A 12,583-nucleotide genomic window follows, 5' to 3' on the forward strand; every position below is an offset into this window, starting at 1 on the left:
TAAAATTATAATTTTGCTCCTGAAAAGCAATAAGTCTTTTTCAAGTGAAAATCATTAGTACTCCTTCAACTGCTTTGTAATCATCAAAATCAATCTAAGGAGCAACAATCTTCCCCTTTTTGATGATGACAAAACACTTGAACAAAAGCATATATATGAATCAATGAGCATGAATTTCAAGGAATGAAATGCATTATAGGTAGTTTGAAGATAAATAGGAAATTTACTACCAACTTATAAGTGCATTTGCTTGAAAAGAAGATTGATTCTTTTGGCATGTGATACATGTGCCCATTTGCATAAATAATTTGCCCATTGCTTAATGATTTGAACATTTATTCATTTGATTATGTGATTTTGGTATCAGAATAGAAAATTTGTTTTTGTTATCAGAGCAAAGCAGAATTTACATTAGGATTTGAAAATTGTGTGTTTGAAAATATCTCATTTGCTCATTTGCTCATTTTTCAAATTTCTTGAAAATTCGCTCATTCTCATTTGATTATTTTAGTTTTAGTATCAGAGCATGTTTAACAATTAAGTGTATCAATGCATGTCTAAGAATTAATTTTTAAAGCATGTCAGAGCATGTCAAATTTTAAAATGTATCAGAGCATGTCTAATTTTAAAGCATATCAGAGCATGTCTTAGAAGTAATTTTAAAGGTTGCTCAATTGCTTTGTGCTTAGCAATTCACTCATTTTGTTATCAATCGTATTTTTGATATTTTAATTTCTCTCAATTCACTCATTTTATTTTTAAGTCATTTAATAATCTTGCTTTTGATATTTTTTTTTAATTTTTCTCCCTTTTTGACATCATCAAACATTGTTAACTCCCTCTCTTTTTTGAATACATTTTCTCTTTAGTGTTTCTTCAAACTTCTTGTGCTAATCATTAATGTTTACTCCCCCTGAATACAGCAATCATAAAACAAAATATGCCATTGAGTACCATAGATATGAATTAGCAACAAAGAGAAGATATATAATCAAAAGATGATTGATACCATTACAAAGAGTAGATATATAATTAAAAGATGATTAAAACCATAGTTGTTTCAATACATATTTCATAATATAAAAGTCAACTAGTTAACATCATTACATGGCCCAAATGACAGATCCTAGAAAGAACAACAGACATGACTAAACAATAAGGATCTAGTAGAGCTCATGACTCTATGGATCAGAATCAGATGTATCAGAGATGGGGTGGGGAGATGATGGATCACGACCAAGGACTCGTCCTCTACCCCATCTGCCTCTGCCACAAGTGGAGGTGCTGGCACGAGTAGGTGGGCGAGATGATCCTGAAGGCTGAGAAGCCATAGACTGGACTGCAAGAGAGAGCCTGATGGTGTCAAGAAGGTTCAGAGCTCTCGAAACAGACTGAAGCAGTGCAGTGAACTGTGTAGAAGCATGCTCACTAGAGCTTCTGATCTCTCTCCTCAAGAAATCAAATCCACCTTCCAATACTCCTCTAAGTCTGGCTGCCTCCGTAGATAGGTCTGAGACCTTAGTAGTGCACTCCTGTGGCTGTGGATGGGCCAGAGCTAACACTTGCCCCTGCAAGTCAAGTACTCTCCCAGTCAGTCTCAAAATGTAACCCTCGAGCTGCTGAATCCGAACTGACTGATCTGAGATCATCTGAAATACAGTGGAGATGTGGGGGATCAAGGTCTGATCAGATGCATCAAATGATGTGGATCCCGATGCAAAAGCTGAAGTGCTCCACTGACGAAAAAGCAAGGAAGCCACACGCTGAGAAATCAACTCAATCTGGTCATCATCCAATCTGATCTCTGATGGAGGTGCTCTGCTGTCTGGCTACTGAACTGGAGTGTGCCTCCTGGTAGACTCTGAAGGGCCAGCCTCTGGATCTGAAACAAACTGGATGTCTGGAGATGCTGCCCTGAAGTCATGGAGAGGTGATGAAGGACCTTCTTCCTCAGCTCTATCCTCAGCTCTGTCCTCAACTCTCTCCTCAGCTCTCTCTTCTGCACCCTTGATCTAACCACCATCAATCCTAGTGAATCCCATGCGGTGCAGAGTGTGTTGGTTGATGGTGTCAGAGTGAGAAAGCCAGCAGATGCCTCCCCCTCAAAACTAACTCCAAACCTCTTGAATACCAGTGTGAGGGCCATACCAAAAGGCAGATGTGCCTTGGATCTATTCAGTGTTTCTCTCATGGCCTCAATCATTAAAGCAGGGAGGTTTAAGGGGGTTTAGGTGATCACATGAAACATTATGCATATGTCTCAGCCTGAAAGGAGGTCATGTCTACCACTTCTCGGGAAGAAAAGTTTTGTTACCAATTGATGTAGAATTCTCATTTCAATTGACAGGATCTTGGCTTCTAATTTATTTAGGCTTCCCGAGTAAGTTCCTCCTAAAATCACATTGATCCCTTCTTCCTTCACTGGGAGTTCCATGTTTGAATATCCCTCACAGGGCAAATGAAGAATCTCTCCCAAAATAATAGGATCTAAGCAGATATCAATTCCCTTAACAGAAGATGTTTTTGTTCCATTGCCATAGTGCAAATTCAGATAAAACTCTCTAACCAAATCTACATATGTAACTTCTTTAAGAGAACAGTAAAATCTCCAACCCTGGTTTTTGATCTTTGAACCAATGGAGAAACCCTCATTTTCAAAAAAATCTGAAGTCAACATTTTTGTCGGTTTTTACCTTTCTGACAGAGAGAGGAATTTTGCTAGGGCTAAGAGGAGACTGAGAGGGACCTGGTGCAGACGCTGAAGCCGGAATGGGAGCAGAAGAGGTCTGAGAAGCTTGCCTTTTCCTGCGGATGCCTTCTTCCAGCTCACGGACTAATTTTCTTCTTTGAGGGAGTTTCATCTTTGGTGCCATTCTCACCACAAGAGCAGGCAGGGAGACTCGGAAGATCAAATGGGTGAGGAGAAGGAGGGTTACTAGAGGATGGAAAGGGATTTTGGTGGAGAGAAATGATGATTTTGAGAAGAACGGTGGAAGCTAGGGCACGCTCCAACCACTTCAATCAAGGGAGAAAGATGCGAGAAGCTCCTTTCCCAAGGGGTGATTTGAGGTGGAGATGTGAAGGGAGAATGATCTTGGGCTAAATCCTTGGTTTTGGAGAGAACGAAGATGAGGACGACGAGTCTTGGAGGGAGGAAGACGAAGAAAAAGAAGGGGTCGGCTCATGAACGGGCTTTAAGTTAAAAAGAAAAGAACCTGTGGGAAGTTAGCCAAGAATTTTAAGTATGCCATTGGGTCGACCCTAAGGGGTCGACTCATGATTCACAAAATTTCAGAAAAAATATGAATAAATTCCAAAAAAATTCAAAATTTTGGGAGAAGAAATTTTGTTTAATGACAAGTTGTGAGAATAATAATCTTGAGCTTTTAGGTCCAAGAGAGATGATGAAAATTGAGCTCAAAGAAGTTTTGACATTGATTCCTTGGATTTGGAGAACATTTATGCAAAAGGATCAAGAATTCCTAGATTTCTCCTAATTTCACAGAATCTATCCTCACTAAGGGCCTTTGTAAAGATATCAGCTAATTAATTTTTAGTGCTAACATAGTCAAGAATTATATCTTTGTTTTGAACATGTTCTCTTATAAAATGATGTCTTATTTCAATATGTTTAGACCTTGAATGTTGAATTGAATTTTTAGTAAGATTTATGGCACTAGTGTTATCACATCTTATGGGTGTTTCATTAAGTTTGATACCAAAGTCTTCGAGTTATTGCTTAATCCATAAGATTTGAGCACAACAACTTTCGGCTGCAATGTATTCGGCCTCAGCCGTAGACAGTGCTACCAAATTTTGTTTCTTGCTAAACCAGGAGATTAGGTTAACTCCAAAAAATTGGCAAGTTCCACTAGTGCTTTTTCTATCTGATCTACATCCAGCAAAATCAGCATCTGAATATCCTATTAAGTCGATTAATGAGTCCTTAGAGTATCATAATCCTAGAGTTTGAGTACCATTTAAATATCTAAGGATTCTTTTAACAGCATTCAAGTGAGAACCTTTAGGATTAGATTGAAATCTAGCACACAAACAAACACTAAACATGATATCAGGCCTACTTGCAGTTAAATATAATAGAGAGCCAATCATACCTCTATATTATTTTAAGTCTACACATTTACCTTCTTCATCCTTGTCAAGCTTACATGAGGGGCTCTGGGTGTGTCAATTGGTTTGGAGTTCTCCATTCCAAATTTTTTGAGTAATTCCTTGGTGTACTTGCTTTGGGTGATGGAGATTCCTTTCTTTGTTTGTTTGATTTGGAGTCCGAGGAAGAAAGTAAGTTCTCCCATCATGCTCATCTCGAACTCTTCCTGCATGAGCTTAGCAAAGTCTTGACAAAGAGATTCATTAGTAGACCCAAAAATAATGTCATCGACATAAATTTGTATAACTAACATATCATTTTGATTCCTTTTAATAAAGAGGTGTGTCTACATTACCTCTTGAAAAATCATTATTTAGTAAAAATTTGCTTAGCCTATCGTACCAAACCCTAGGTGCTTGTTTTAATCCATATAGAGCTTTATTTAATTTAAAAACATGATTAGAAAAAGCATGATTTTCAAATCCTAGGAGTTGTTCTACATAGACTTCTTCAGCAATATATCCATTCAAAAATGCACTTTTGACATCCATTTGAAATAATTTAAATTTCATAAAGCAAGCATATACAAGTAGAAGTCTAATGGCCTCTAATCTAGCAACAGGTGCAAAGGTCTCATCAAAATCAATTCCTTCTTCTTGATTACAACCTTTAGCAACCAATCTTGCTTTATTTCTTATTACATTTCCATGTTCATCTAATTTGTTCATAAAGACCCATTTTGTGCCAATTATTGAATAATTTTTAGGTCTTGATACTAAGGTCCATACATTATTTCTTTCAAATTGATTAAGTTCCTCTTGCATTGCATTAATCCAATTATAATCATTTTCAGCTTCTTCAATAGTTTTTGATTCAAGATAAGATACAAAAGCACAATGATTAAATACTTCTCTAAGTGAAGAACGAGTTTTTACCCCATGCATAGGATCACCAATGATTAGCTCCTTAGGGTGATTGTAAACATACCTCCATTCTTTGGGTAGGTCATTTGTACCTTGAGGTTGTTCTTGATGTTCTTCACCTCCCTCATCCTGTTTGTCTTCATGTTCCTTATCCTCTTGAATTGTTGAATCTTTCAGAGTGATCTCCTTCATTCCTTCTATAAGAGGATCTGCATCATCAACACTTTCATTCTTCCTTGAAGGAAGATCGTTAGATTCATCAAAAACAACATGTATGGACTCCTCTACTGCTAAGGTTCTTTTGTTAAAAACTCTAAAAGCTTTACTAGTGGAGGAGTAACCAAGAAAGATTGCTTCATCTGATTTTGCATCAAATTTTTCAAGTCTTTCTTTACTATTATTTAATACAAAACATCGGCAACAAAAAATATGAAAATATGCAATATTAGGTTTTCTTTCTTTCCAAAGCTCATAGGGGGTTTTCTTTAAAATTTGTCTAATCAAAGCATGATTTAAAATGTAACATGCTGTGTTAATTGCTTCCACCCAAAAATATCTTGGAAGGTTGCTTTCACATAGCATGGTACGGGCCATTTCTTCTAAGGTTCTGTTTTTCCTTTCTACTACCCCATTTTGTTGGGGTGTCCTAGGTGCAGAGAAGTTATGGCCTATTCCTTTTTCATCATAAAAATTTTCAAAGTCTTGATTTTAAATTCAGTTCCATGATCACTTCGGATATTTTGAATTGAAAATCCTTTCTCATTAGTGACTTTTCGATAAAATTTAGTGAAAACATGAAAAGTTTCATCCTTGTGTGCCAAAAAGAAAACCCAAGTAAAATGAGAGTAATCATCTATAATTACAAAACCATATCATTTTCCTCCTAGACTAGTGATTCTAGTAGGTCCAAATAAGTCCATATGCAAAAGCTCTAAGGGTCTAGAGGTTGAAACAATATTTTTGGATTTAAATGAAACTCTTGTTTGTTTACCTAGTTGGCATGCATCACAAATTCTATCCTTTTCAAAATTCAATTTTGGCAAACCAAGAACTAATTTTTTCTTAATTAATTTTGAAAGAGAATGCATGCTAATGTGTGCAAGTCTGCGATGCCAAAGCCAACTAGTCTCATTAATTTTAGCATTCAAGGATACTAGGCATTGCATGTTTATTTTGGCTAAATCATTTAAATCTACCATATAAACATTACCATGTCTATGTCCAATAAATTTAATGCCATCATTAATAGGACTAGTTACAATACAAATAGACGATTCAAAAACAACTTTATATTCTTTATCACAAAATTGACTAATGCTTAGTAAATTATGCTTTAAACCATCTACTAACAAAATATTTTTAATATATTTGGAGGGAGTGATACCAATGTTACCTATACCGATGATCTTTCCTTTGTCATTGTCCCCAAAGGTGACCATCCCTCCATCTTTAGCATCAAGAGTGATGAATTGGGATTCATCACCAGTCATGTGTCTCGAGCATCCACTGTCAAGATACCATTTCCTGTTTCCTCCTTGGGATGCTAGACACACCTGCAAGCAAAAGTCAAGTTTTTGTTTTAGGTACCCAAGCTTTCTTGGGTCCTTTTTGGTTAGTCATAATGGTTCCTTTTGGGACCCATATTTTCTTTACAGTTGAGTTTGCAGACTTGTTAGAGAAGCAAGTGTATGACTTATATCCTACTCTACCACATTTGAAGCAAGTAATATTAGAAGACTTGTTACTTAAAGAGTTTACATAAATATTTTTCAGATATTTTTATTTCTTCAAGGGGTTATAGCCAAGTCCAGCCTTATCATACACGACCTTTTAATTATGAAGAATCATATTAAGTTTATTTGAACTCAAGGTGAATTTTTCTACTATTGGTTTTAGCTTGACAATTTCATTCTTTAAACTTTGATTTTCTTGAAGCAGGATGGATTTTTCAATTGAAATATTTTCATTTTGTTTCAATAAAGATTGATTTTTTAATTTTAGATCTTTGTTCTTCATCCCTAGTTTCTTTAATTCATCAACTAAATCATAAAAAGCTTCATGTAATTCTTCAAATGTAAAGTCACTAGGAGTTTCGAAAATTACCTCATTTTCGTGTGCCATAAGGCACAGGTTGGCTTGTTCGGTTGAGTTTTTCTCGTCGGAGCTTGAGTCATCACTCGCACTCTAAGTGGCCATCATGGCCTTCTTCTTGTACTTCTTGGGACCTTTCTTCAGTTGTGGGCATTCGGATTTGAAGTGTCCCGACTTCTTGCATTCGTAGCAGATAAGGGGTTGGTCTTTCTCTTTTTCTTTGCTCTGTTCCCCTTTTGTGAATGGCCTCTTCCTTATCCCTTGTTTCTTTTTTCTCAAAAATTTCTTGAATCTTCGGGTAATGAGTGCCATCTCTTCATCCTGTTCTTCATCTTCAGTGTCATCAGTTTCTTCATTTGGTGGAGCTGTGGATTTGAGGGCAATTGTTCTTTTCTTTTTGACTTCTTCCTCTTGATGTTGCTTCATGCTTAGCTCATAGTCATCAATGATCCAAGAAGCTCTTCCAAGGATAGAACGTTCAAGTCCTTAGCTTCTTGGATGGCAGTCACTTTGGCTTCCCAAGTTCTTGGTAAGGACCTGAGAATCTTTCTTACAAGCTCACTGTTAGTATAGGACTTATCAAGACTCTTTAAACCATTAATAATATCAGTAAAGTGAGTAAACATTCCAGTTATGGACTCATCATGCTCCATTTTAAACAATTCATATTTATGCACAAGCATGTTGATTTTAGACTCCTTTACTTGATTGTTCCTCATGGGTTACTTCTAATCTATCTCATATTTCTTTAGCAGATGAGCAAGTAGAAATGCGATTAAATTCATTAGCATCAAGAGCACAATAAAGAACATTCATTGCTTTAGCATTTAATTGGGCCATCTTCTTATCAACCTCATCCTATTCTTTCTCGGGTTTGGCTGATTCCACACCATCTATAAATTTAGTGGGTGTGTGAGGACCATTCACTATGATACTCTACATATCATAGTCGAGTGCTTGAATGAATATTTTCATCCGAGCTTTCCAATAGGTGTAATTAGACCCATTGAAAAGTGGAGGTCGGTTGGTGGATTGCCCCTCGGCTAAAGAAGTGCCGACTTGAGTTGCCATAGATCTTTGGCTCTTTGATTGTTTAGATCAAAGTAGGGCTAGAGCACCGGGCTCTGATACCACTTGTTGCCCAGCTATGCAACCCAAGAGGGGGGGGGGTGAATTGGGTTTCTAAAAATTTTAAGCTTAACTTATGACTTATGAGAAATGTTTGACAAAGCTAAATAAATATGGAGAGTAAAATTAATTCAAGGCTAATGGCTAAAAGCTAAAATGCAAGAGAATAATGAAAAGTTAAAGAAGAGCAATTAGGCACCCACAAACAAAAGAATTTATGGTGGTTCGGTGCCAACCTTGCACCTACATCCACTCTCCAAGCTCCTACTTGGAAATTCCAATCCACTAATCTTGTATTCAACCCGAATATAAATGTTGGAAACTCTGACTCTAGCTATCCCAAGCTAGTCCACTTATTTTCCGGGTACAAGCCAACCCTATACACTCCGATTCAAGGTTTGGATCAACCTTCCCTTGTTTTGGAACCCTTCCAAAATAAAAACAATAACACAAACAAAGTATAACAATGAATAGCACAGAAAAGCTCCTTTAATGAGCGAATATGACTTTAAATACACTTTACTCAAAGAGAAGAAGACCCTTTTTGATTTTCTTAAGGTGGTTGGAGACTAGAATGTGCACTTGAGGAGTTGGTGAGCTTGGATCAAAGGCTTCTTGAATGGTTTGAGTGAGCTTTTGCTTAGGGCTGAAAAGTTTGCTTGAAATCCCTTTTTCAAAATCTCTCTTCTTGATTCTTCTTTTCTCTTTTTTCTTATTGATTTCCATCTTTTTGTCTCTTTTATAGCTTTAAGAAATAGTGAAAAATATTCTAGGCTGAAAAAGAGCCGTTAGACTGCATTAAATGAGCATTAAAAGCATTCAAAATGGGTTAAAAACTAGTCGTTGCGAAAAAATTCCATTACAGGGGTCGACTCATGGGTCGACTCATGCCTGGGGGTCGACTCATGGGTCGACCTCTGTGGAAGAACAACAGAAAATAACCAGAAGATAAGGTTCTGTGATTTTTGGCCTAAAAATAGCAGGGGTCGACTCATGGGTCGACTCATGCCTTGGGGGTCGACTCATGGGTCGACTCACAGGTTGTGCCAAGCCAAAAAATCTACGTGCCAAACAGCTCATTGTGCCATGAGTTGACTCATGGGTCGACTCATAATTTTCAAACATGCATATCTTTCAAAATACAAGTCCAAAAATAATGAAATTTTCACCAATGGATCACAAATCTTTTATTCTATCATTTGATGCTTTCAAATCAGGGTTTTGATAAAATTATAATTTTGCCCCTGAAAAGCAATAAGTCTTTTTCAAGTGAAAATTATTAGTACTCCTTCAACTGCTTTGTAATCATCAAAATCAATCTAAGGAGCAACAGTTAGGTTGGCCGACCAAAGTCAGGCTTGATCATTTATTGGTCCGATTCACCAAATCAAATCATGTTAATGGTTGGACCTAACCAGATTTTTTCAGTGGAGGCCAAAGCCTACTGATTAAGTTCTGGGACAAAATTAATTACTAGAAGTTGTTTAGAGAAACAACTGGTTATGAACCTACCCATAGATGCATATGGGTTGACCAACCAAAGTTGGGCTCGTGTGTAGTCTGTGTGGATTCTAGTACCCACTAAGGAATTAAAGTAATTCCTCGAATTGGAGGTTGAGGCTACCAATTCATAAAAATACTGGGAGAAACTTTAGACTAAAGTCTAAGTCTTTAGTATTAATAATTTATGTACTAATATAGGTCTGGTTTTTTTTTATGCAGCTATGGCCACTACCCTGTCGCTCCGATCATTATTAGATAATGACAAGCTCATAGGACCTAATTTCGATAGCTGGTATCGAAAATTAAAAATCGTCCTTGAGTATGAGCGGATCCTTTATGTAGTAACAGATCCGACAACTGAGGAGCCAACCCTGAATGCTAGAGGGACGGTCCGAGATACTTACCAGAAGTGGCTCAACGACCGCACCAACATCCGGTGCATAATGCTGGCGGCAATGAATGATGAGTTCAGTCGCAGGTTTGAGAACGTCCAGCCACAGGAGATGCTTCAAATGTTGAATGACTCTTTTGGCGTGCCTGACGACGTTGAAAGGCACAAAACTAGTTGTGCCATTTTCAATGCTCGGATGAGGGATGGAGCCTCAGTCACTGATCATGTACTGTACATGATCGAAATGATTGAGCACCTAAGTAAACTGGGTTTTCTCCTGCACGAGCAGCTCAGTAAGGATGCGATCCTTAATTCTCTGCCCAAGTCCTTCCTTCCCTTCCTTACTCATTTTCGAATGATAATGCCTGCAGTGAACTACCACGGCTTGTTGGGATTGCTGCAGAACTTTAAGAAGGATCACCAGCTCCATAAGGAGTCGGTGAATGTTGTGGGAGGGTCTTCTTCTAGTCATCGACCCTTTAAGAAAGGGAAGAAGAACAAGAAGAAGAAGAATAAGAAGGTACAGCTGCATGCTGGGACGTCTGCACAGGATCAGACCAAGAAGCGCAAGCCCAACCAGAGCCAGGCGGAGTGCTTCTTTTGCAAGAAGCAGGGGCACTGGAAGAGGAATTGTCCTCTATACATTGCCCCACTGGATCCGAACAGGCCAAAGAAGAAGCAAGGTACTTATATGATAACACCTTGCAACTTTTCCATTTGTGATACTACTACCTGGGTATTGGATACCGAAAGCCCTTATCATATTTGCAATTCGATGCAGGGTCTGCAGGTCAGTAGGAGATTTGATGAAGGCGAGAGGTTCCTAAACGTTGGAGATGGAAGCAAAGTTTCAGTTCTAGCATTAGAAATCATGAACCTTGTAATCAATTCTTGAAATATAATTCTGAGTGAATGTCACTATTATCCAAGCTTTTTATTAAATATTATTTTTGTAGGCCTTTTGGCCATGAACGGTTATCAATTTTTAATAAAAAGAAATATTTGCAATATCATTTTGAATGGGTTACAATGTTTATTGGACAACTTTATAATGGAATTTACTTTCTATCACAACCTGTTAATGTGGTTCAAACCTCCGATAAACGCCCTAGAATAGATAATGTGTCAGAAGTCTACCTTTGGCACTGTAGGCTAGGTCATATCAATAAGAACAGGATAAACAGGTTGGCTCAAGAAAGAATTCTTGAAGTAGGTGATTTTGAATCACTTCCAACCTGTGAGTCCTGTCTTCTTGGTAAAATGATCAAGTCACCTTTTACTGAAAAAGATGAGCGAGCTAGTGAACTCTTGGGTCTGGTACATTCTGATGTATGTGGACCCATGAGCACAAGTGCAAGAGGTGGATATTTTTACTTCATAACCTTCACAGACGACCTATCGAGGTATGGGTATGTCTATTTAATGAAGCATAAGTCAAAGTCGTTTGAAATGTTCAAACTATTCCGAAATGAGGTAGAAAAATAAACTAAGAAGTTTATTAAAACTCTTCGATCTGATCGAGGAGGTGAATACCTTTCTAATGAATTTCTGACATATCTTGGAGAGAATGAAATTCTCTCTCAATGGACTCCTCCTAAAACACCACAGTATAATGGTGTATCTGAAAGGAGGAATCGACCTTGTTGGACATGGTTCGATCCATGATGGGATTTGCTGGTCTGTCGATCTCCCTCTGGGGATATACGCTCGAATCGGCTTGTTACCTTCTAAATAGAGTTTCGAGTAAGTCTGTAACCAAAATGCTATATGAGATATGGATAGGACGTAAGCCAGTACTCTCGCACCTTAGGATTTGGGGGTGTCCGGCTTATGTTAAATGTTTAATTACGGACAAGTTAGGACCTAGGTCTGACAAGTGTAATTTTATAGGATACCCAAAAGAGACCAAAGGGTATTATTTCTACCTGACTGATGAGCAAAAGGTATTTGTCAGTCTTAAGGCAATCTTTTTGGAAAAAAAGTTCCTTGGTGAAGGGACTGTTGCCTCTAAGGTCGAACTTGATGAAGTTCGACAGGTGGAAAAACTGATACAAGTTGCTGAACCTGAATCGGATTTGATTAGATCAGATCCGGAGCCCATTGTTCAAGCACCCATAAGGCGATCTGGTAGAGTACCACGTCAACTGGACAGATACTATGGTTTCTTGGTCCGCGATGATGATCCTATCAAACTTGATGAAAACGATAAGGATTCGATCACCTACATGGATGCAATGCAGAGATCCGACTATGAGAAATGGCTAGAGGCCATGAAATTCGAAATGGAGTCCATGAAGGTCAACGATGTGTGGACATTGGTTGACCCACCCGAAGGAGTAAAACCCATAGGGTGTAAGTGGGTCTTCAAGAGGAAGAGGGGCGCAGACGAAAAGGTGAAAACCTATAAAGCCCGTCTGGTTGTCAAGGGATATCGTC

Source organism: Elaeis guineensis, chromosome 8 (assembly GCF_000442705.2).
Source record: "Elaeis guineensis isolate ETL-2024a chromosome 8, EG11, whole genome shotgun sequence".
Taxonomy (NCBI): Eukaryota; Viridiplantae; Streptophyta; class Magnoliopsida; order Arecales; family Arecaceae; genus Elaeis; species Elaeis guineensis.